This window comes from Melospiza georgiana, chromosome 11, assembly GCF_028018845.1.
Source record: "Melospiza georgiana isolate bMelGeo1 chromosome 11, bMelGeo1.pri, whole genome shotgun sequence".
In the NCBI taxonomy this organism is placed as follows: Eukaryota; Metazoa; Chordata; class Aves; order Passeriformes; family Passerellidae; genus Melospiza; species Melospiza georgiana.
Window position 1 is genome coordinate 9,681,218 of NC_080440.1, and position 25,976 is coordinate 9,707,193.

General features: G+C 43.4%; 1 protein-coding gene across 4 annotated transcripts in view; it reads left to right on the plus strand.

The window, feature by feature from the left end:
• GRIP2 (glutamate receptor interacting protein 2) overlaps positions 1-25,976 on the plus strand; it is a 248,542-nt gene that overhangs the window by 57,644 nt on the left and 164,922 nt on the right. The gene's annotated exons all lie outside the window — the stretch shown is intronic.

Genomic DNA, 25,976 nt, shown 5'->3' on the forward strand with positions numbered 1-25,976 from the left:
GCCCCAGCTTTCTTTGGGAGGGGCTGTCAGTGAATTTAGCATAAGCTAAGTGTGTACTTGGGGCTTGCAGTGATCTGTAGTAAGTGTGCAGGAAAGGGGAGATATCCCACGTGCCTGTCCAAGTGGTGTGCCAGTCTGTCCAAGCCTTCAGCAGGAGCATCTCTGACTGTGTGACTGTGGGAGGAGAGGGACAGCTGCAGGAGGAAGACAGCAGCTCTGCAGAAATGTGGAGCACAGGATGTGGATTATGCCCACAGTGTTTGATGTGGAAGAGAAGGATTTCTGCCTGTGTGTGACATTGTGTGGGAGAGATTAAAGGCACCCTAGGCAAGCAAAAAATGGGTGTGAAGCAGGAGTAGAAAGGGGGATTATGTTGGAAGGGGTGTGTGATACAGGAGGAAGGAGGAGTCTTCCTCTGAGTGAAACACAGCTAGTGTAGGATGACAGGACTTGCATGGTGTGGATAGTAGGTGCATTGTGGAAGAGGTACAAGGGCTGAAGGATCTGCAGCATGGACCTGGGGTCACTCCTAAACCTCAAACTTCTCCTGGAGATTCCAACCATTCCAGCTCTTGGAAGCAAGTGGTGTGAGGCTTACCAGAACAATGGTCAGCCCCAAAGATTGGAGTGGTGCAGGGTGCTTCAGAGCCAGGGGGAATTGTAGGGCTTTCTTACTCTTCAAAAACTGGTTGTTAGAGGCTTTCTGCTTTTGGGTGGGTTTCTGGGTTCCCCAAGTGCCACTGGCTATCAGCTCCCTGGAAAGTCTCCTGTCACTGTAAAGGAATCTCTAGTCTCCACATAGCTGAAGTGCCCAGAAGTTTCAGACTAAGTCTTCATGGTGCCAAGTGCTACATTAAAATGTAATAAGGGACTTTTTTTGCCCTGAGGAGTCTTTTTCTACTGTGCCTGGAAAAGACAAAACAATGTATGGTATGAAGCAACCCCCAGAAATAGGTATTGTTGGGTTGCTTGGTGCATCCTCTCATGGATATCAACATCAGCATGTTTGGTACAAGGGAAGAACCTGGTGGGATTTAGAGCTGGCTGGAATGCTGTGCTGCAGGTGTTTAAGTGCAAAGGTATGGAGAAGACCATCTGCTAAGTGTCTAAGGCTGATGCTTCAGTTATATTTGCATGTAGGATGCCTGCATTGTTTACTTATGTTTAAAATCCAACCATAAATTTTACTTTCAATGGCTGTTACACATTTCCTGCTCCAGGAGCAGACTTTCAAAGCCCATAAGAAATATGCAGTTACAATTATGTCTGATTTAAAGGGAAAAGATCTGTAGCTTTGTAGCCTTAATAATTTGCTCAAACAGCTGTAGATTAATGAAAGTGTTGCTCAAGGCATGTTTCCAGAAATAGCGTGTAGCTTGGCCTGCTCCAGTCACATTGGGTTAGGAAATATGTTTTTGTTTTTAATGCTAGAATTGCACACAGGAGGTGATCTACCAGAGCTCTCTGGACTCATGGTTTAGCTGATCAGGTGATGTCTGGAGGAGCTTGAAAACTGTTTCTTTATGGAGCTGCAGAGGTCTTTAGAATCACCTTGTAAATGGTTTTGCCTATTGTAGAGGGAAGGTCAGCCTCCAGTGAGTGACTACCAACAGCTCTGTAGTCAGAGCACTGAGAGCCTGATGTGACTTTCCTGTCCCAGGAGACAAAGCAGATAAATCTGTCACTTGAAACACTGAGGCGAAAGAATCTACAAAACATTCCAGTCTGTGGTGTTGGACACTATTGAGCTTCACAGATTGAGTCACCAGGAAAATTATGTTCTCCAGAAAAATGCTCTTTTAACTGTATGATTTTTTTTCTCCTAATTTTTTTGAGGTCAGAATGCCTAGGGAAAAGAAGATATTTGATAAGCAAACTGCAATCATCAAGTAGAAGCAGTTCTTATTCCCACGCAGAGCCACAGGGACCTTGCTTCTTAATGTCCAGTGTGCTTTCCACAGAGGTGCAGTCCCTTAAGATCCAGTTGGGCAAGTGTGAAAGCAGAGTTAGTCTTCTTGTGGGGGGTAGCTTGAGGTCATGTAATGCCCTGCTGATGGTTGAAGATAGTTGGAGTCTCTGTTTTGGCATGCTTCCACATTATCTGTTGGGATGGTTCCTGGCTCTGAAGAGAAGCATCCAGTAATTGGTAGGAGCTGAGCTTTGCCAGGAGGGCAGGGACCTACACTGGCCCTTGCTCTGATTGTGTGTTATGGACTCTAATGTGTCCTGCAAGGTCCAGGTGGTTCAAGAATAGAGTTAAATGTTATTTGCTGCCTTGTGAAGATCTGATGGCTTGCTGACTTGTGCCCTGCAGTGGGACTGGCAAACTCTTCCTGCAGTCATTGCTGCTCAGGATTCCTGGTGGAGAGCTCAAGATCCCTCCCTCCTGAGGCTAAGAGGACACCACTTCAGTGAACATGCATCCACTGTTCTGTGTAAGGAGCAATAAACTTGCTAATCTGTTCAAATGTTTCTGCCCTGTAATAACACACACTTTTCTTCTGAGACACTCACTTTATTGGGATTTTTCCATTGATGTCTGGCTTGATTTATCTGTTTCAAACATGACTGCAAATAAAAGCAGCACTCATTGAGCTGATCCAATTTGACCTGACAGGGACAAAATGACTGGAGCTGGACTGTAATTCTCTTCCAAAAGAGAATGACAGTGGTAGATCAGGGAGATATGGATTGGTTGGTATTTGACACAGAACTGGTCCACTTCTTTTTTGCACTGCTTTCATGAGCCTGAATGCAAAGTTTTTTGCTTGTGGGTGGAAGATATGGTTTTGGAGGAGGGAGGCAAATCTCTTTATTTTTTTGGGGGGGGGGGGAAATTGGTTCTGCTTGAAAATTTTTGTCCAGCCTTAAAAATGTTGCTAGGCTGGATGTCTGAGTGGGGAACATGCAGGGAGACTGCACTCAGTACTCTTCAGCAAAGCAAAAAAAACTTTAGGCTTGCACATAATCAGTTTTTTGAATTGGATGTTAAGGAAGAGGCTGTGCAAAAATCCACACCAGCTGTGTGAAATCCTGAAATGATTTTATAACCACTGTATGACCTGCAAGGGTAATCAGATGATTTTGGAGTGCTTCTAGACCTATCTGACTGCATAAAATAGGAGAGGATGTTGAATGTTCTTCCCATACTTAAGGCAGTGGTAATTTGCCTGGGACAGGAAACAGTGACAAAGAATTGCTGCTAGGAAAACATTCTCTCTAAGAAGTTGACCTGAGGAGCAGCAGCAGTGTCTAACACAGTTGGTGTGAATTTGGAAGCACTGGGGTTTGCCAAGTGAGTGCTGGCTGTTGCTCCAAGTGAGGAGTTATTACTGCACTAAGATACAGCTCCAGACACTGATTTAATGACTGGAGTATTGCCTGTGGGGTGAGCAGGAGCTGGGATGAGGAAAAATTACCTCTTTCCTTTTTTTTTGGTGTTTTTTTTTTTTTTTTTTTTTTTGGTTATTTTGCAAATAACTGACCTAGGATGCTCCTGGCTGGATTGGCAGCTTGCCTCTCCACAGAGGGGGCAAAGTAGCTTTAAGTACAAAACAAATCTTTGTGTGGGAGCTGGTGGTTTTCAAGGGCATTGACAAATTTGGAGATGAGTATAAATTTTCACTATCAGACAGTACTAAAAGATTAATTCTCTTTGCAGAAGTGATGCTACAGAGACTTACTGTCTTTGCCATGCACAGGTCTCCAGGGAGAGGAGAGAGGTGAGGATGGCAAAGAGCTCGTGGACTTTGATAACATTGCACAGCTCTGGGTTTGCTGGTCTCTTAATGAGATTTAATTGTGGGCTGCTTGCTTGCCACTAGATGACAGCCTTTCTCTGTGCACCAGGGCCTTGCTTATCATTAATAGGGGGCAGGGAAATGACCCTCTTGCAGGACATGTCCTGCCTGTCTTGCTTCCAGATGCCTTCTTGCAAGGCAGGGAGCTGGGCACAGAGATGATGGTGCAGATTAGCTTGCTTAATGGAGAAGATGGTACTTGAACCTTGGACACACTTCAAATGTGAGGACAAGTCAAAAAGCAAAATCAAGAATCTGCATGTCTTCCAAGAATGAAGACTCTTCAAACATATCATCACAGAAAAGTCACATAATCTGTTGCATTCCTTGACTGCTTTTCTTCTGATTTTCTTGTCTTTGGTTTCAGTCTTTCTTGTTGCAGATGCAACAATCCATTGCATGGGGTTATTTTTGGGGCAGAGCATCCCACCACCTTCCTTCTGCAGGCTTGTGGAGTCTGTATGATGTGTATGTGCTGGGAAAGAAAAATGCAAATTGCCCAGCTAACGTGACATTGCTATCCAGTCATTAGCATGGTATAGTATATAAAATGATAGAGATCAGCAGGGCAAATTTAATGGCTTGACAGCTTTCACACTGACACTGTAATAGTATAAAATCTGAATATATGTGTTTTATGTCAGGGCTGACTTTGAGGATCAAATGGAAGGCTAGCTGGAGGAGTGAAAAATGTGAAAGTAGCCAGGGAGATTTTAGTGTTGGACATACATGACCTGTTACAGCCTTTCTCAAGGAGGCTTTTGGAGAAAGACCCTTGCAGAGGTTTTGAGTCCTTGGTCAACTGTTCAATTATATTTGTAGCATGCCCTGCCTCAATGTGTTTGTTTTTATGTGATCCTGCGAGCCTTGAGCCCACCTTGCCTGGAGGCAGTAGCACTCCTACCCAAACATGGCTTTTCAGCTTTGCAGGGCTGAAGATGTCCTCTTGGCTTGCTCCTCTGGCTCTGCCCAAGCAGAGCAGGGTTGTACTCTAGGCTGTCCTTTGTCTAATGTTTTGTCTGTCCTGCAGCCTTTGGCCAGGGATGCTAAAGGGAACAAAGGTACACACCAAGGTATTTCAGTGTCCAGAATGTGTTGCTGTCAGGATGATGTTAAAGAAGGTGAGTTGTGAGAACATTATTGATGAGGATCTTCTCAAAGTTTGAGCCACTGAACTTATATCATTGGATTCTCTTTCCCTCCTTCTCCTGTCATTAAATATTTCTGCAGTATGCAATTCAGCTTGAAAGGAGATCAGGGATGGATTCACTGAAGTACATAGAGGGATGTGGATGGACAGCCACTGGGTCAGCTCATGGGACAGGATCCTGGAGGTACCAAGCACAAGCCCACTGCTGTGCCCCACTGCAGGCTGCTCCAGGCAAAGTATACAAGGAAGAGGTGCAGGATAACATAGTTCCTTTGTACAGTACATTACATGTGCACACAAAATATGGGATCTCCTGTTTTGTACAGCTGCTGGATAACCCCTGTGAAACAGCTAATTCCTGGATATGAGCGCTTTACCATCTCTCTTTTGATTAGGGTGCTAATACATATTAATATTTTACTACTTTCCACCTATCAGCTGAAGGAGTCATGTCCTTTACTAGTGCTTAGTTAGCTGGCTTATATGGGCAAACATATAAATAATAATAAGGAGGGCGAAAAATGGTAATACATGGAGTGGAACTCATTAATTACTACTTATTAGTCATTAAGGAGTGAACAAAATGTTAATTGAAGTATTTGAGCTTGACTAGCCATGAATGTTTTCAGATGACTGTAAGAGAATCACTGCTTTTCAAAACACTGTAAGAGCATTTTGAATTTTATTATATGTGTTTTGTGCCCCTGGTCTTTGCTGAAGGTTTTCAAGCTGTGCTATTGCATGATGATATCTGATAGTAATTTTCAGCAGAACTTCTAGCTCTAGAAAATTATTGGGGACTCATCCTTATGTTTGAAGAATTGCTTTGGTTTGTATTTCTTTTCACTAGCTAGTACATGCCTGTGCGCACATAGTAAAAGGACAACTGTTCAGCTGAGTCTTGTGGTCTTTCTGGGCCACATTCTGCTTTCACTGCCAGCTCTCCATATTTGCAAACATACCTTATATTTACTGACAGAGCTGAGGTTGGGTTCTGTCCCCAAGGATCTCAGTGTGTGGCCACATTCACGTGTGTGCACACACTTGTGTGCAAAAGTCTCCCTCCCTTATGAACCATTGATGTAGAGGTCATGTTTTGTTGCTTATTTACAGTGTGTTACCCATCCTTGATCTGTTTGAGACAATTGCACAGAAACACAGAACGCTGCTCTGCTTTGTTCTTTGCTTTTTTCCTCTTCTGTGTATTTTTTTTCTTTCCTCCTTTCTGCTATTTGGATGCTGAACTGGGGATTTCTCCTTGCCTGTGAGGGTGACTTTTCAGGCCCAGCTCTGTGGCAGTGGCTCTCGGGGTCCCTCCCCATGTGCAGGGACACATGGGGAGGCGCCGCCGGCCTCGATGCCCAACTGCTCTGATGCTTCCTGACAGCTGCATCCAGGAGGGGAAGTCTGAGCAGGAGTCTGTCTCGCTCCTGTGCTTTTATTTCTGGCTCTGTTGTGAAAAATAAAGCTTTCCAGCACATTAAATATCCTTTTGGGAAACGGGAACAGAAAGCGCCATCTCCCAGCTGTGTGTCTGGTTGTAGGGGCCAAGCCTTGGGTGAGCCTTTGTCCCACAGCAGCTCTCAGCATAAGGCTTGTGGGTGCCTTTATCAAAGCTTGAGTGTTGTGGGAAAAGGTTAACAGATGTTTTTCAGCTATTTGTGCTGGTCATGCAGCAACTTCACAGACTGTCTCCTTGCTCCCTTTGAGCTGAAGGCTTGTGGCTACTTGTCCTGGTTTTGCTCAGTGGTCCTGGCTTTTAAGGACCTGGATTTGTAGCTGAGCATGGGGACACTCAGTGCTGTTGCTGGAGAGCCCAAAGGTGGCACTTACTGCAGAGCAACAGAGGCAGATCCTGAGGACTTGCTCTCATTTTCCTAATGGAGGCATAAGGAATTGGATGAAAAACCTGGCTCTGTCAAAGGAGAAAAGCCCCAAATGCATGAGCTCTTCTGTTTTACATCCTGCTTTAGTCCCTGACAGGTTTTTTGATGGACAGGCCCATACTCCTCCCTGACCACATCTGATATGGTATAGGTGTTGCACAGACTGTAGCCTGGACACTGACTGGACTGTTTTTCAGTGTTTTGGATAATTGGTTGCATGAGTGATCCTTTCAAGGACTGGGACCCCTGGACACATTATCAACATTTCATGTGATTGTGTTCCGCTCATGCTCCTCCCCTTCAGCAGAGACGCAGGAGAATGCAGCTGCAGGTGGTGCAGGTTACACCATGTCCAGTGATGCTCCAAGCCCCACTGGCTGCACAGCACCCACAGTGATAAACAGGAGTGCTATCAGAATTTCTGAGCAAGGACAGCCCTCTTGGAGGAGTATCTCCATCAGCACAGAAGCTTGCAGCTGGACTTTGGTTGTTCCTTCTGTTTGTTTGTTTTAATATTAGCTTGTTAATTATCCTAAAAAAGAGATCTGTGTGTTCTTCTAAAAATAACAAATCCTTACATGCTTTTGTGCCTGAATAATCTCAATTTGGTGACCCACAAACCATAGGCAGAAGCATAAAAGAAATAATTTTCTTTTTCTCTTAGGAAGCAGATGGCTCAGTTCAACTTCTGTGATGTTCCCTAAACGAAATTGTGTTGTAGATGTTCAGCAAGAAATTAATTTTAGGAGTTTGGGAGAACTCTGGAGGGGTGAAAGGACCAAAACCACAAATTGTGTATCTCAGCAAGGGACAGGAGAGAAGATGTGGGAGGAGAAAGGGAGGAAATAATTATAGTGCAGAATTTATTCCAAGCTTTTCCTTCTGTTTTTTCCTCTGCAAAGAAATAGCAACATTCACATATTTATTCAGTGGTTACATTTAATAGCAACCTTTTTTTCAGTCTGTAGTTCTTGGCCTGAAGCTGTTAATTGAACAATTCCTTCAAGCTGTTTGCAATTCATGTTGTGGCAACTCACTGTGTACATCAGCTGGCGATGCTGCACTTTCCCCATATGTGACCACAGCAGCGTGAATTTGGAGCAGTGTATTTGCACATATTGTTTGCAGATGGATGGCTGGATGGCTGGAAATGTGTAGCCTGCAAATATTTGAGTGTCTGAGTATAAAATTTGCTTTTGCCTCAGTGTTCACACCTGTAAAACTCAAGCATCAGAGCTGGTACTGTGGGAAAAAACAAAGTTTGAAGAAAGGACAGGGAGGAAGAGGAAAATGGTTTAGATAAGGAACTGGGAAAATCCAGTGCTGAGAGCATTGCTGTACTTGAGGACAAGAGGGGGGAAAGGGTGAGAATTTTGTTGAGGAAATAAGAGTGTGTAGGAAGAGGAGAATGGACTTGAGGCTGATCAGCAGTTGCTGAGGGCTGATCTGGCAGAAGGAAGTGGCTGAGCCTGCAGAGCAGAGGATCTGGATATGATGGGGAGGTGTGGAGCTCCTGCACTCCTCTGGCTGACTGAGATTTCACTCCCTGCTCACACTTGGGGTGTCTTTGCTCCTGTCTGTGGTGGTGAGAAGAGTGCATGAGATCAGTAAAACCATGGGAAGTTGTGGCAAATCTTAACTGTGGTGACTGCATTGCTTTTAGTCATGTGCATCATATTTTGGTGGAGTACAAAACTGCGTTCTGAGGCAGATGAGTGCTGTGGGAGCAGCTTGGTTTTATCTGCTCCAGTAGCACAGAGCTGGAAAGCAGATGATGGAAGGAAAAGGCTGGAAAGGCCTCAAGGACTGATAACATTTTAAAATTTATAAAGTTGTTGAATTGGATCTCTGGCACTTATATCCACTCATTGGTGATGATTTCTATCCTATTTATAGGGATGCTTTCAAACTAACTGGGATGTTTGTGCTACTGTGTAGTGAAAGCAGAGACTGTCACTGGTATCTTGAGCATCCTTGGACAGGTCTTCTCCCATGCCTCATGTTCCCCATGATGGATACAAATATTGATTCTGCTTTTAGGATGTGTTTTGGAATCATCTACCATAGATCTACAAGACACTTGTGAAAATAATAGAAACGGTTGTGTCCCTATGGGTCTCTGGAGGGAAGAGGGTATATGGAGTAGGAAACGTCAATGCAGGAGCATTTTTGGTCAAAGAAAAAGATACAAGGAGTAGTAGAACAAAAAGATGAAAAGTAAAAGTAAATAAGAATGCAGTTTCATTTCCCTCTCTCTAAACAAATCACTTTGTGTATGTACATGTATATATATATATTTATATGTATATTTTTTCTCAGGGAAAAAAAGGTACAATTAATATGACAAAGTCTAATGCATTAACATAAAGGTGCAAAGGTTTGTGAAGCTGTGGAAGTAATTGCTTTGACTCTTGCACTGGAGATTTAGGATAGCTGGATTAGATTGCTTTCTGCCTCTGTCATTGTCTCCTTGTTCCTGTGCATCACCTAACACAAAACATCATCCCTGCAGGCTTTGGAAACTGTGGCAAATTGTCATCTCGCCATTACTGACTTTTCCTTTAACAGACAGTTTGTATTTCCATAGCCTGCAGCTGCCATCACAGAGTTTGCAAAGAAAGGAAGGAGTGTTTTGTCTATTTGTTTCTCAAATTCTAGATAATTTTATACCCTTTTCTCCAAGAGGGGCTGCATTTGCCTCCATGACAGAAGAAAGAGCTTGCTAAGAGCTTTGCCACTGTGCTTACATTGCTGCAGGCTGGTGTCAGTGTTGTGCTTTATGAATTTTCCCCTTTCTCTCCCCAAGGGCTGTTCTTCCTGCTCACTTGGTTGCACAGCCTCTGGAGTAACCCAGCAGCACAGAATTCAGCTTCTCTTGTCTGTCCTTCCAAGTCCATATTTTTAAAAGTAGCAAAAGCAAAATATTACTATCATCCTCTTTTTGCAAGGAGGAGGTGAGTTGAGGAAAGGACATGAATGTGACAACAGTTTCCATGACACAGAGATGTCATGCTCTTGAGAAGCTGAGGTGATGTGTTCTCTGAGCCCTCTCATGACACGCTGTGTAGCAGCCTGGTTGCTCATTGATGGTGTTGGATTTTAACAGTGGAGTAACCAGCCCCAGTGGTGAGGACCTTTGCATCTCTTTGTCCCCTCCGTGGGTGTCCCATCCTCCTCACAGAGGAGCAAAAGATGGCTTTGCTCCAACAGCCAGTGTGTTCTTTGAAGATAGGTAAAGTATGTGAGCTCTAATCTGTTGGTATTTTTAGCTCTGCCAGGATGATTTGGTCATTTCAGTTCACTATTACTGATTTTTTTGTGTGTGTGACATTCAACCTACAGCTGTGGAACATCTCTGAACAGCCCTGCAGTGCCACATGGCGGAGCTGTCCTTACATGGATGATTTGGTTTAAGACTTGGCAGCTAGGGAGGAAAAGGGGAGTGGAAAACCGATCCTGATGAGCAGCGGAGGATTAGCTAGGGAGATTGTACTCTGTAAATTTGCATTTCCTTTCCTAGATAGTCACAGGAAATACAGAGAAAGACTGATAAAGCACAAACATCAACAAGAAAACCAATAGTCTTAAGCTAGTTTTGAACTTCAAAGAAGCATCCAGCTAGTTTAAGGCAAAATTACAGGCCTTGTTATCCAAGCTCACTGGTGTCTTGGGAGCTGTGGGTGGGTAGATTGGCTTCTTTTTACTCTGTATATTAAAGCCAAAGCCATCATGGTTCTGATTTTTTTTTTTAAACATGATGTTTGGTAATGAAGCAGAAAGGAAGTTATTTGATTTCCCTTTCCCCCTCCACCCCAATGACCAGCCTTAGCTGTTTTGCATGCTGTCAGTTCAGGAAAAATCATGCTGAGACTTTAAATGGAGCAAATAGGATGAGAGAATCATTAGAAAAGGAAAAAGGCAAGAAATACTGTAGCTGTTGGAGTTTTGTTTTAGAGCTGAACAGGGATGTGATGGCCTATCAGATGTGATCAGTATTGGATGGGAAGCACTGCAGGAACTGGAGGTGGCAACTGTAGTGATGCAGTGTGAGTTCCAGTCTCAACAAGGTGGAGACTGAGTTGTTCAGTGCAGGAGTAAGGGCTTTTCTGCTCTGAAAATCTGAGGGAGACACCCACAGTCTACAGTCCACTTGCTGGCACTGCTTTATCTCCCAGTGCTTCCTGAACTGGTGAAGGGGGTGCTGAGATCTCAAACCGGTCTCGAGAGCTCTGTTATTGTTCAGGAGAAAAGCAGCTCCTGAGCAGCAAGGATCCAAGCTCAGAATGGTTCAAAGCTCAAATCCACATCCTCTGATCAGGCAAGAAGCTGGCAAAGCTCACTCAGACTGACATGTCTAGAGACTGGGGGCCTAGAAGCAGTGCTTGGAATATCAGTTTAATGCTTAATATAGGAGACATCACGACTTGCAATGCTTTGTAGTCTTACCACAGCCTTCATGCTGCTGGTCCTTGACCAAACCAATGGTGCTCTCAGGAGCACAGTGTGGTGTCAGTATGTGAGAACCTAGGAACTCAAGCAAGTCAAATTTTTGTTTGTTATTAGATCATCAGTCACTAAAATGAAGATAGCTTCTCTCCCAGACACTTTTTACAAGGTGTGGCCATTAAAAATTCCTGAGAGGTATTCAAAGCTTCTTTACTTGGTGTTTCATGGAGGTCATACCTGGAATGTCATAATTTTGTGTTTTCATACTTAGGAAGCTTTTTTTTATTTAAAAGGACATAGGCAGCAGAGATATCGGTTCATTCTTATAACAGCTTGTTAACTTGGTTTAGCTCACTATCACTTGATATGGCAAAGCACATTTTGGCAGCTGAAAGGCCTAACCTATTGGATACAGCACTTCCCACTCCTTGCCTGCATTGATTGCCCTTTCACACCATCACTGGGAATGGGGAATAGGGTGGTAATGCCATGTGAAATGTCAAACACACATGTGCTCAATTACTTTATACAAGCAAAGGGCACCTTTGCTTAGAGGCTACACTGGCTGCAAAATCCATAATGATGGAACAGCGAGGCTGTGGCATAACCTGCCCTGGGAGAGAAGTTCAGGGCTGCTGCTTCAGCTGGCATTTCCTTTGCAGAGCAGGTTTCTAAGAGTGTCTGGACTTCCAGCCTCTTGTGATAATGACTTTGCATCACCATGGCACACCTGACCCTACATGCAATTTCTGGGACAGGTGACACAGAGACATGGGCTGCCAGCACATCATGGTCCATTGGGAAATCATCCCTTTTCCCCAGGGGCCTCTGTGTGGAGGACAGCAGCTGGGAATCGACCATGTTTCTAGTGGAAATGGAAATCATTATCATCTAGTTTTGTAGTGATGTCTGGCTCAAGGACAGCCCTGCATTTTCCCACTTTCCTCTAAAGTCAGTGATGGTCATTGTCTTGAGATTTTGGAAGCTCTTTTGAGTTTCCACATTTAACCCTGTTTTTCTTTCTGTAATGCTAGACTAGCTGTAACCAAATCTAGTCACCATAAAAGGAGACCACAAAACTTCCTAAACTTTAAAATATGCCTAATAATGACTTAAAGTAAATGAAAAAAGCTCATTATTTTATTGAGGAACAGTGGGCCTTGTGAGGCACTAGTAGTGAGATGCAAAGCCTTCCTTTATGTGTTGCCAGACTGAGTTTAGTCAGACTGTATATAAAGCGTGCCTCATGTAATAGTTCATCTTCTCTTTCCCACCTGAAGCCACAATGAATCCTTTGTTGATGTTGCAGTTGTTCTGACAATAATAGGATGCTGCTGACAGCCAGGGAAATGATCAAGAAGAATAAGCAATAGGGGATGGGCCTGGACTGCTTCTGTAATTGTGACATTACAGAATTTACTTAGGAAGTCCTAAGGACTAACCTATAGGTGAAGCAGTCGAGCTGATGGTGCATCAGGGAATGGGTATGGCAATGTGTAGGGGTCCTTGGAGACATCTGGATTTCAAAACTTGGTGGGGGAATATGGTTTCTCTGGAAATGTTAGATAAACACCTATGTGTAGGTTTAGATCTATGTTTCCTACACTGAGGATTTATACATTTATTCATGGTGCTTGAACTCCACAGGAGCCAGAGCATTTAACATAAGCCAGAATCGAATCTCCACCAAAGGTCTGACCCATTTTTACCAACACTCAGTGCTGTTGACACTTTTGTCTTCTTGCAATTTTGCTTGAAAGTAGAAATAATTTCAGGAAAAAGTGAGATTACCTCTCATTTAATCTTTTCCCTGTTTTAACACTCCAGCTGTTTTGAGCTCAGTTGAGGACTGCACACTCTGTGTTAGGACTGGGTTGTGGTTTCTGAACTGGCTGTTTCCTTGGGAGTGAATGTGAAAGGAGACTTCTTAAGGAGGGTGCACTCCTTTTCTGCAGAGCAGCTGTCTCTACTGGACTTTTGGTACCTGCACATCAATTTCTGAAGTAGAGCACTTAGAAGACAGAAAAGCAAAACTGAAAGATGAAGAACTGTTTCTGAATATTTTGGCTAGACATGCTCTGTTTTCAGCTGGAAAGTGGGCAAATGTCATCCAGCACAAACTGAAGGACACTGGTTGAAGTTACTGCGTTTATTACAGTGAAGTTTCAATAAAGTTCTTGGATTAGTTAGCTGACTTTTTATTTTTGTGGTTTAATTTGTGAAATAAACCTGTCACTGCTTTCCCCTTTCAGTAATTGAACACCCCAAATTCTTTTGTAGCTCCTTCTTCCAGCCCAAGTGAGATTCCACCTTCTCCAGAAAAGCCAGCATGCATGGTTTGAGCTAAAATAGCCAGAGAAGGGTTTATGACAAAAAAGGAGCAATCCTGTATTGCTCCACTGGAGGGAAGTGTTTGCCTCAGTGTCAGAAGCATCAGTGTAATTTTTGTCCTTAAATCTAGTTCTATTTTTGTCCTTCAAGAGCATACGATGAGAAACAGCAGCAAAAAAGCAAGCAATACCCTTGTCTGTAGACTATTTCTGCAAATCCTCTGCCCCTGCTTTCAGTTCAAAATAGGTGCTGCAGTCTTCTAAGACCTCCTCTGTCTGAGATATTTAAGCTTCCAGGGGAGGGAAAATAATGTCAAAATAGCAGCTTTTGGGATGTGTTGCTTTTCAGAGATTACTGAATTACTGTCATTATCTCTCTTGATGCAGACCTTTGACATTTGACTGTCTGACATTTTCTTCCAACAATAGTGAAAACAATGGTAAGGGACAATTTTGGTTCATATTTGTGATGTCTCTCTGCCTACCAGTGAGGTCTTGTTACCAAATATTTGGCTGATACTAATATTTCTGTTATTTAAAAGCTTAAATTAGAAGAAGGAGAGGAGAAAGGAAAAAGTAGCCCATGAAATTTTGTATCTGCTGAGTGACAAATGACAGTGTGGCTCAACAATCATGATGCTGCTGACTGATTTTGGCTGAACCCTGTCAGAAATGAAACCACACAAGTTCTCTCAGGTAAGTGGGACTTGATGAATTCTGCTCTACCTTCCCTTTGCAGGCAGGACTGTGCTCTGAGCAAAATTAACATCAACTGACACTATAAAAACATATCCAGGAGGCTCCGGTGCCAGCACAGCTGTGTGCAGTGGTGAAACATGAAATTTTCCACCAGGAGGTGTTTGATTTCTGAGGGGTAGTGCAGGATCAATCTGGGTCCTGGCTCTCTTAGTGCAACCTGCAGTACCAGGAGCCAAGAGGACACTAGTGGTCACTGTTACATTAAATAAGCAGCAACTGTATGCAATATAATAAAAAGATGGGTCTGTTAGAGGCATTTCTTGCTTGGTATTTGAGAGATTTTGGTTTAATTCTATCCTTTATCCCAAGTTCCCTCAGACCCTGGACAAATCACCAAGAGAAGCATCAGCCCCATCTGAGATTTTGTTCCCAGAGTTGGTTCCTGGCTGGGGCTGCATCTCTGGGGACGTGCAGCCCATATGAAAGCAAGATGTGTGAACTTGTAGGTCTGAAACCAGATCTTAGCATCTGTGCTTCATTACCTTTTTTTGACATAAGGATGACAGCTAACAGCATTCCCTTGGGAATGCTGTGAGGATAAATTCAAGATAGAGTAGAGAAAGGTGCTGCTGCAGAGAATAAAGAATTAATAGGGAAGAACTAGAAGAATGACAGGAAACCAGTTTTATAGTTAAGGCGGAAATTAAAAATATGGACACATATTAATGCAGACATTTGCTTGTAGATTATTTCTTCTCTCCACTGTGAGCAGACAGACCAGCCTGCTTTTCCTCAAACTGCAGAATTATCTCCTCTAGTCACTGCACATGAGTGACTCAGTGGTAATTTCTGATTCTGAGGTAGGAAAGTGACTGTAGGAAAGAACTAGAGACACTTTTAGCCCTGGGTGAGCAGCAGCAGTGTGCAGGGCTGGGAGCACTGGCTGCCCAAATAGGTCTGAGCTCTCATCTCATCTTGTGTTCAAGCTCCTGCAACCATTTCTTTCTCATGCCTTCCCTTTCATCATTTTAAAATCCTAATCAAAAGCAAGAAGGACATAAATGCAGCCAATCTGTTTAAATAGCCCTCCCTTCCCACCTAGGCCATGCACAGCTCCTCCATTTTAGTGGGTGCCCTTTGCACAGAGGATGTTCTGAAGGATCATGGTAGTTTTCTGCTCTTGGCACTGCCTGCTAAAGGACTGCCACTCTCTCCTGTGCTGTGGCATGAAGTTATGCCTCAGCCTTCTGTCTAAAAGGAGACTGAAGGTGCTTCTCTTTGGTGGATGATTGGTGGTTTAAGTAGTTAAGGTGCCATGAAGTTCTTCCTATTGTTGAAAGTATTGAATCTGGGCAAATTTTTTGTAGTCCTTTCAAAGTGCAGGTGCTCTTTTGGTTTGTTTTGCCTTGTTCTATGTAAGGACAATAATTTAGATAAATCTGGACTTTTTACAGAGGGCAAGCAGTTAAAAAGTCTGGCTGAGATGCTTGTCAGGGTAAGAGGCTTTTCCTCCAAACAGTGTGTGACTAAAAGGCACTGTGCCTACCTTAGGCATCAGTGAGATTTTTAAGGTGCTGGAGGAGGTTGCAGCTTGGTGTGACTTTTTCTGGTCATCCTGACTATGTCCCACATTGGATAAAGAGTCCAGAAACTGCTCAGTGCATTTAATGTGTGCTTGATGCCCACGTGTATGCCTTGCTGCTGGTGCTGGAAGTGCTTGGAGAAGGTTGTTCTGAGGCTTTTGGCAACTGGGGAGCTCTGAGTAGTGAAAAGTCCTGGGCAAGCTTCTCTGTGGGAGACTTGATTGTCTTTGTGTTGGCTACCACAGAGTATTGCAATGTGAGAACCATGCTTGTTCAGCCAGTGGGCATGAGGCTATTTGTCCTTTCTGAACAGTGATGTTTGTAATGTAGGGCTGATAAAATATATACTCCAGAGGAAATCTTGCTTTAGTTGTCATTCTCCAGGTGCAGCAAGGACAAAATTCTGTTCTGTGCTGAGTTCTGTGAGCCTGAGTGAACCTCCCACATGATTTCAACACCCTGATGGTCCCAGATTTTTGGATACTGAGAGTAAACTTCAGGAGTGATCTAAGTGTGCCTGAGCAGCACTTCAGCTCCCAGAAGGTTCACAGATGTTCCCTGTGCCCTGGGAACAAGACATTTTGTGTGCTCTGCTCTTCACAAGGGGATAATTTTTCTCACATTTGTCTCACGAATTGGGAAGGCTTTCATCTTTCCAGCAGTGATTCAAATAAAGCTTGAGTCACTGTCAGAGAAGTCTTTACTATCTGATAGCTCCTCTGTAATCTGGGAAGAATAATTTGGTGAGTGTTGGTTTAGTCCCTACTGGGACAGATGTCTGCGTCACGAAAAATCGATTTGCCATTTGAATAGAGAGGTTAAATGGACTGTGAAGACTGCTCTCCTGTCAGTTCTAGAGGCAAAGATGTCTTGTGATTTCAGCATATCAAATATAAGGCACCTTGATAGGACAGGGAAAAGACTGCATTGCCAGGGCATAGTCTGCAGCTACTTTGTGACTAAAATGTTCTTTTCTTGGCTTGGAATAACCAGAGTATGGCAAGAATACAGGGGTACATTTGTGTGAATGTAAATGAGCCTGTGTGCAGGCATATGCACATGAAAGGGTGCACAGTGCATATGAGGAGAAGAGAAAGAAGAGTGAGTCAGATCCAAATGTTGACAGATGACAAGAAAATTCCCATTTAGCTGAAACATCCGAAGAAGCTCCGGGAAACCGACAGCTTGACTCTCAGCCTCGAAATGTTCATTGGTGACCTGGTATAATATCATAATGCAGACCTGTCTCCATCTTTATCCCACTTTTTTACATGCTTTTATTTGCCTGCCTCATTTTCATGCCCACATCACAGTTCAAATCATTTTAGCAAGACTGCTGTGCTTAATCTGACTCCCTGTGCCATGTGTATCTTGTTGATTACAGACCCTCTTAAGATGCCATTATGAGTGACTCTTTGCATGCCCTACTGTCAGCAGCTTTTCCCTTCCTTAAGCCTTTTGAATGTTTCTGCTCAGGAGATTATAAGCCTTTCAATAAATACAGGATGATTACTGAATTAGTGTAAACTTTGCTCTGGGATTGCCAGTCAGGGCTTGGAAAGCAACAGAACTGTAGGTACCTGTGGATCTTTGCTAATGTCTGATTGAAGCCAGAAAAGTCATGCACATATGTCTTTCTACACAAATTGTCAGGAATAACTGATATTAAGGAAAGCTTGATCTTGTTTGAGGTCTGCTCTCATGTTCCAGGTACTTGGGAACAGGTGAAGTGACCTGGCACCTCTGTGTGCTTCCTGCTTTCTGTGCAAGCCAGGCTGGGGTGTGTTGGGAAGATGCAGAGCAGGGGAGAGCAGGCTGGCAGGTGACAGGCAAATATTTCATTAAGGTCTGCTCATTTCTGTATCTCTTGTCAGGTCTTGCAAAAGCCTGTAGCAGCAGAAGTCAGGATCAACAGAGATATACACAGTTAAAAAAGACCTGGTGGAAATGACCCCTTTGAACACCCTGAGGTGTGTGGTGGGACACTGCTGTCGTCCAGCAGCAATCAAGGAACAGCAGATGAGACATCTGAGTGATCATTTGTCCTACTCATTGTAGATTGTGATGAACAAATCTCTAAATTCTCCCTGCCTCAGTTTCTTGTTTCAGCATAGCAACATGAGAGGACACATTCCAAACAACTCCCTGTCTGACTTGCACTCTAGCAGGAGTGACGGGATGATTTGAAAGACTGTACTGACATTTTAAAATAAGTCCTGTGCTGGGATGCTTTAGCAGCTCATGGAGGTGCTGTGTTTAGCTCCAAAGTCTGCTCTTGGTCATTGTCTCACTTCTTTGTGTGGGCTGCTATTAGAGGACATCCCTTTAATTGCGTGCTGAGATCTAATATGACATGTTTTGGATGACTTTTAGAATCTTGATGTGGGTTAGACAGCAAGCCCTATGGAGTATTTTTGCAGCCTGAGTTCCTTGACGAGTTGGCAGCTTTTGAGAAATCTCCCAGGAGCACTGGGAAACAGCAGGAAACAGCAAAGCAACCTCTCAGTGTATCTGAGTAGCTGCTCTCAGTTTGTATTTGGCAGAGTACTCACAGGTAACAGTGATGGCACAGGAGTTGTGGCTTGGGAATGACCTTTTTTCCCTGCTGGAAATAAAAAATGTGATTGCTTCCCTCTGCCACACACTGTTTTGAAAACGAGCCTGGTTTGATTCAATCAACCTTTGGAAAACCAGTCTTGGTTTCAGGTTGCAGAGGGGAGATGTTTATGGACTCAGACTGGCTCTGTGCACCCTGAAAATGGTTGTCAAGGGTCAGGCAGTGGCAAGCATGGCCCAGCTGGGGTTTGTCTGTGTTATACAGGAGCACATCCTGGAGGGCTGTTAGGGGGCCCAGAGACTCATTATCTCTGCAGACCAAAATTCCAGCAGTGCCTTGAAGGACACATGTTCTCATCTGTTCTGGTCCAAGCATTCTGTGTATAAGGCAGGCAGCAGCAGATTGGGTTAAATCCCAGAGGAGATGCCAAAGATTAATAATCCAGGAACTACCTAGATGCATGAAAGTGTTGGAGGCACTAAAACTGGAGATGGAGGTGTGTGCTCTTTCATGCCAGTGGTCCTGATATGGACAAGTCTTAAAGACTTTTTGACTATTGCCATGAAGTCAGTAGCTTTCTGCTTGGAGCCATATACAGAGAAATATTGCTTGGGGAATGACTGACTTTTATGCCTTAAGCACTGATTTAATAAAAACAACTAGTGCAAGAAGAAGTGCACTGTTCTGGTAGCTATTAGCTTTTTGGGAAAGAGTATATCAGGATTTTTTTTTTAGAGAGGGAATCCTTAGTTTTTAGAAAGTCATTGTGTTTAATAATGCTTTTTGAAAATTAAAATGGAAATTATGTATTTCAAAAAAATATTCCACATCCACCCCATTAATTTGGTAGAAAATTGTGAAAGCCTTGGGGACTATTAGTGGTTTCAGTCCACGTCAGAGGAAGCACAAACTCCTGAAGCTTTCATTTTAGTGGGTAATGAGGAAAAGGGGACGTGAGTGAAGCTATATCTGAGTGCTCCCACTTTCAGCAAATTTCTTACTTCTCCCTAGCCAAGTGTTGGCCTCATATCACTCCACTCTGGTAGGTTTTGATGGTGGTAAATCATGTATTCTCACCAATTATGAATTTGAATTAGTCTTTTTCCCCCTTCTTCCTTTGTTGGCTGGCTTTTGGGATAATCATGGGGAGTCAGGCCAGACAGTAGGACAGCTGAGTGGATGGAGGGTGTCAGCATGGTGCTTTCTGCAGCAGGGACTAATGATGTGTTCCAGATCCCACAGGAGACACTAGCTGGGTTTTGGAAGTGGCAATTATCAGGCATTTGACAAAAAAATTCCTGTAGCTGTGTTTATGTGCAAGTGAAATGTGATTGTAGACTATTGTTTGTCTTATGCCATTTTGTTTCTCTGTTAAATTATCCATCTACTTCTCTTGGGTCAATCACTAGCAATTAAGTGTCTTCTCATTTGCTTTATATTTTTCTTTCAGGAAGAGGAAACTCCTTACAAGCCATATTTACCCTACCTGGTTCCTCCTTCCTGCATCTGCCCCAGCCCCTTTGCTCTTGGTTTCCTTAGACCGTCTCCAGACTTCCTCCAAGCCTGGGTTAACTTTATTGATTGAAGTTTCTCCTGTAGTTAAAGGGAAAAGCAGCACACCTTTGCAGAGCAAAGAGCAAACCTGCTGAGGTAGTAAAAGAGGATGTTTGAGGAAGCTTCTATTGCTAGCTCTTTTTCAAGATGCTCTAATAAAACAGTGTAGCTTAAGGGTACCTGAGAAGCAAAGCTCAGTAGCATCAAAGTTGGTCTGAGCACAGAGCAGGAACGAGATTGAACGCATGGCTCAGCCCTAGTGATTTATTTTTGTAATTATTGTTTAAGGTCAATATTGCAACAAAATAAACTGCAGCATAACTAAGCTAGACATGGAGGAACCTGGGAGGCAGAATTTATGGTCTAGCTCTGCACTGCTATGCTTTGAGGAGATTTTACAGAGAGCTGTGTGTGCTTAGCACCTGGGAAAAATCAAAAGCCATCTGTTAAGTGTTTGTGGGACCAGATTTTTCCTTCTGTCCAAGCAACTCAAAGTTGGACTAGAGGCCTGGAAAAATGGACCCTGTTCAGAAGCTAACCACAAATCACCTCAAGGACAGCTGTTTCACTAACAGAGTTACAGTGGCACAGAGCTGCTGGTTTTTTTTTTTTTTTTTTTTTTTTTTTTTTTTGTGTGTGTTTGTTATCTTTGTTTAAAAGAGCCCCGGTAACTAGCTGAGTTTGGGGACCTGATTTGGCATCTGTCACTGTCTTTATGTTGTGTCATTTTGTTTTGTTAGTTCAGTGGTAAGTGCAATAAGTTCATAGTTCTGGGTCCTGTGCTCCCTGCTTGGCCTTTGAGTTTTAGAAAATTTCAGTAAATAGGCTGAGGTTTCGGTAGTTGTTGCTTGCAGGCAACAAGGCAAAAATTGTAGAACATTGACTAGGAGAATTGCAAATAATACATTTCAGTGTTGAAGGGAATAGGACAACATTGATTTTTGTTTTCTTATTGCCAGCAGACTGATTACAGTAGTTTTGCTTCTATCCTCTGGTGGCATTTGTCTCCTGGGTATAACAGCAACACAGCTTTCTATCTGTGGCTGTTGTATGTGGCATTTGTCAGGGGAACAGCAACTCCTGCCTTGCAAATTACAAAGAGGCAGAGCCCAGCACTGGGATGCTCAAGGGGCATTGTGCCTCTTTAACTCATGAGCCATTGCATCCTGGCACAGCAAATCTGTTTGTTCACGTGTTTGTAGGTTGCTCTCTGAGTTCTTTGTCTACCTGTAAGCTCTCAGTGTAATTTATTCCAAAGTGTTCCCTTTTCAGAGTGTGGTTTGCAAAGTCAGCGCGCAGTGAACGGGTCTCAATCTTTGCAGGCAATTAAAGAGGTGAAAGTAGGTTGAGTTCATGGAAGGACAGGAGGAGCAGCCGACTGCCTGACTTGAAAGGCTGCTTATTTTTTCAATGCCGCTGATTTCTGGATAATGACTGATGCTTATACTTCAAGGTGAGATGGAACAGGAGAAAAGAGATTATTAGCTGTGTGAGGAGGTCAGTATGCTGCTGCAAGGAATTTGAGGCCAAGGCATTCAGGTTCAGCAGTCTGAAATGAAAGACCTGGAAAACAAAGGAGAAAATCTAAGTGGAACTGGCAGCAAAATTTACACCAAGCCTAATGAATGCTTTTGCACTGTGGTAGTTGAATTCTCTTTTTTTCCTTTAAAACGTGAAGGTAATTGCTTTTACAGTTCTTTTTGCTGTCCAACAAGCTGAAATGCTTTAAAGACAGTGCTGAGGAAACATGTAAGTGTCACCAGGCAGAAATTGAAGGAGATTTAAGAGCAAACAGTATGTGAAGCTCAGCAGAGCAATGAGCAGTTAAGGCTGTTTCTTCTCCAGGGCTGCTGGACCTCAGCTGCCTGCTTGGGAAATACCTTTGGGGATGAAGGATCTGAATACTACAAGATCCAGATTTTACATCCATAATGAGTGAGGATTAAATGAAAGGCTTCTATTGTTCTATTCTGTTCTGTGTTTACTGAGCAAGATTTCATTTATAAAGGGGCAGTTTTATAAATGTTCCCTGGTGAGATTTGTTTGGTATGGTCATGGCAGGCACTCTCCAGCCAGGAAAGGGTGATCATTGCAGTTTGAGGGGAGCTTTTCTCTATATACTCTTTGATGTTTTTTCTTAGTAATAGATAGGATGTCTTTGTTAACTAGATTATGATGATGTCTGTCTTAGTATGCATTTTTTACAGTGGAACAGAGCTGCTTTAAGCATATACAAACTGAAATTTTCCAGTTAAATTTTGAAATTGCCTCCTGTTCATGGCTGCATAATCTTTCAGACGCATCAGGTGTGGTTTGGAGAAGGCAAATGAGTGGCTGTGGACAATCCCCCATGTCCATAGGGAACAGGCCAAGAAGGAAGTTGCTTAAAATAGCAGATGGGGAGGTTGGGAGAGAGATTTAGGGTGAGGAAAACCATGAAACTTTATAATTAGAGGTAGCTGGTTTCCTTTACCCCTGTGGCAGCCAAGGTAGGTTGTGTCCAGCAAGGGAGGCAAAGGACAGATCCTCGTTTCTGTGTTCCTCACTGAGTTAGTGTTCCCATATCCACAGCAGATTCACTCCTAAAAGTGCCCCACACAGCCTGAGGTTAGAAAGGGAGGAGGATAATTGTGCCAGAGATTTCAACATTAATTATTCTGTGACTCAGCATCACAAGGCCAAGCAGCTGTCCCTACCAACTTCTGAGGGGTCCCTTTTCACCTAGAGACTGCAAAGGGCTAATTAAAATTGTGCCCTCCAAGACTTGGGTTTAATGAACTGTCTAATGACAGGGAGGGATAAACAAATTTAAAAATCCTAACAACTTGATTAGGAGGACAATTGAATCAATTTTCCAATAGTTTTAAGATGCATGCAGGTCGTAGTGGCAAGAATTAGGATCCCATTCTTCTGGGCTGACATGTGGAGGTGCCTTTGAGCATTTCCCCTGGCTGTTCCTGCCTTAAATGGAGGAGCAGAGCAGAGTCAAAATACTTTGACCCAGAAGTACCTTTGTTCTGCTCCTGTTCTTAGAGTCAAAAATGAAGATGAACCCCAACTTTTCTGAAGTCAGAAGAAAGTAAAGTGGTGCTTCTGGGGATTTTTGGTTTTGATTGAGATGCCCAAATTTTCCTGTGGCAGGCGAAGTTCCCTGTGACTGCTCTCCTTTCCTGCCCTTTCATTCTTTCCCTGTGCAATAACTAAAAACACTCAGGTGTGAATTCCCCTTCTGCCACCATCTTTCAAAAGTCTTGCTGAGCCTGGGGCAAACTTGCATTGCATCTGGTTTTACATGGAAACTAGGGCAGTTTCAAGGTGCAGTGCAGTGTTACCTGTGTTCAGGTTTGCCTGGGACACCCCATCCTCCTACCCTGACTGTAGTGAGAGTCTGGCTTTTATCAGCAAAGACTTTGTTCTGTGAAACATGGAGGGAAACATCTACTTAGACAATATAAAATGATCAAGGATAAGGCCAAACTGTTTTATGGGATATGAGGCTCTGGCCTCATGCCTTCTGGAAAGAGGGAAATATGGAGCAGCTCCACACAGAACCAAAGGGAATGGGCATGGTGCCACTCAATTTGTACTGAGTCTGGGCTACTTTCCCCCCAAAGAACTTCCTTTGCACCATAAATTACATTCTGTCTGTGTGCTATGGTTGCATGGAAGGATGTGTGTTAAACTTTAATGAGTTTCTGTCCAAGAGGAATTGTGAAAATAAATGCAATTCTGCTTCCTTGCTCTCCTCCCCATGCTCTGGCTCTCTCCACCCCCCTCACATCAGAGCAATCACATAATCATATGGTGCTGAACAAACAAAAGGGCCTAATGTTCTGAATGTGGTGTAAATGGAGCAGTAATGGCAAATGACACAGTTTTTAATTTCTTTGATAAACAAATGTGCTCAGGGAGTTGGTTTAGCTCACCGAAGGGACATGGTGGCACTCTTGTTCCTTTCTGCAGTGGTAGTAGTGAGGTAATGAGGATGCTGAAGGACCAAAGCAGTGGGATTGGAAGGGTTTAGCTGGCTGTGCAGCTCATGTACCAGCCAGATTTTTGTGCTATCATTGCTCTCTGGCTTCCTTGGGATTGTGTTTGCCATGGGCTTCTTTCCAGCTGTGCAAAGTCTCTCTCAGCTGCCTTTAATTTCCAGGATGCTTCTTTAATGTTCATTGCCAGAAGGATAAAGTGGAGCCTGGGAAGCAGCAGCTGTCATGTGAGAGCTGTAGCAGATCAGATAGAGGAGTATTTATTTCAGAATTCTCTTTGCAACTTTTTCACAATTTCACGGTCCCGGATAGGGTAGTAGGAAAACTGAAGTGTACCTGTCAGTCACAGCATTTGCTGAAGGGCAATCAGGAGCAACAGAGGACGTGAAAAAGAAGATAAAGAAACCAAATCATCTGGGTTTCAGTGGGTTTTTTTATGCCTTCCATGCTTCCTTATTCCTGCCATTACTCCAGACAACACGGTCAATGGCTGGTCAAGGAATGAATGAGGCTTGACCTAATTCCCATCTCTCTGGGCAAGTTTTGCAGCTTGGAGATGGTGTCTGTGTTCTCAGCTGCTGCTTTTATCCAGTTGTAGAGAAACTATAACTAATTAATTATTCTTTATTTTCTTTACTTCTGGCAACCAACCCTGTAATATTCAAACCATTGTTTGGGAAAGCTGACCCTGGAGGTTATGGAAACTCCTGGGATTTGGGGTCCCAGGAAAGCTAAGTGCACTTGGGTGTTGTAGGTCTTTATGTTGCCACCTCTAGGTTCCTGTAAGCTCACAGTGTGAAATGGGGGCTTAGAGGTAGAAACCTGCTGATTATTATATTTGGATCAAGAGTGGAGGGGCCTTATATCTGGGTGAGACAACTCCTTAATTTTGCCCTTAACTTTTCACCTTGAAAAGTAACTAATGAAGCAGCTTTCCTTCTCCTGCTCTGTTGGTCTGTGCACATTTAAAATTGTTTAGGAGGCAAAGGAGCCCAGGAGGCTAAATCTAATTTTTTTTTTTTTTTTTTGTGACAAGCAAGTGGGACTGGGTAATGGCTAAATCTTTGTGTGTTGAATGAACAATAAAGAAATGGAGAATTTGTTTAACTACATAAAGTTATGAACCCTGTAGTGCCCTACTGTAAAATGGCTCTGAATTGCATGGGTGGCTCCACGCGTTGCATAGCTGTGGGGAACCCATACATTATGCTGTCAGGATGAGTGATACCCTGTTTTGGTAGGAACAACAGGAGTCATTCATTACTTCAAGAGCTCCTTTCAGGCTGACAAGGTGGTAGCCTGCTTTCCCAATAGCATATTTTAAAACGGAAAGCACCCTCCTTTGTGTGCTCAGAAGAGATTGGACACTTGAAGAGCTTCTTGTTGCTGAAGTGGTGCTCTAAGTGTCCATGGGATGAGCACCTCAGTGGCTCTCCTGCAAATTACTGCAGGATGTGGAAACAAAATGGATGGTTTGAAGGGTTATTGCTGTGTTTGCAACCTCACCTCAAATCCTGATTTAAAGGCAATATTTGCAGAAGTGATTTACAAACCTATGTGGCACGGAGTGGCTGTGGGGACCAAAGTTATTTTACAGCTTTTGGCATGTTTCATTCTCTGGCTGTAAATGCAAATGTACTCGAGCATCTCACCAGTAATTATAGAAGGGGAAACTACTTTTGAGCATGTTAGTTAGCAGATGCTTTGTGAAAAGTGCTGTGTTGCAGGGACTGGTCTTTGGCCCATTGAACTGAGGATCCAGAAAGCAGTGGTGGCTCTGAGGGCTCTCCTGCCCTGCAGACCTGCAAGCAGGACAGAACTGTCTGTGCAAGTATGGGGTGCTGCTCCAAGCTGTGGAACTGTTTTACAGGCAGTGATGTTGTGGTGTGCTCAAAAGTGAGACGTTGTCTCAACTTCAGCCGGAGCCAATCAGCCCCTTGTGTGCAAGAACAGCAAAGTAATAAATCAGGAATAGGATCCTA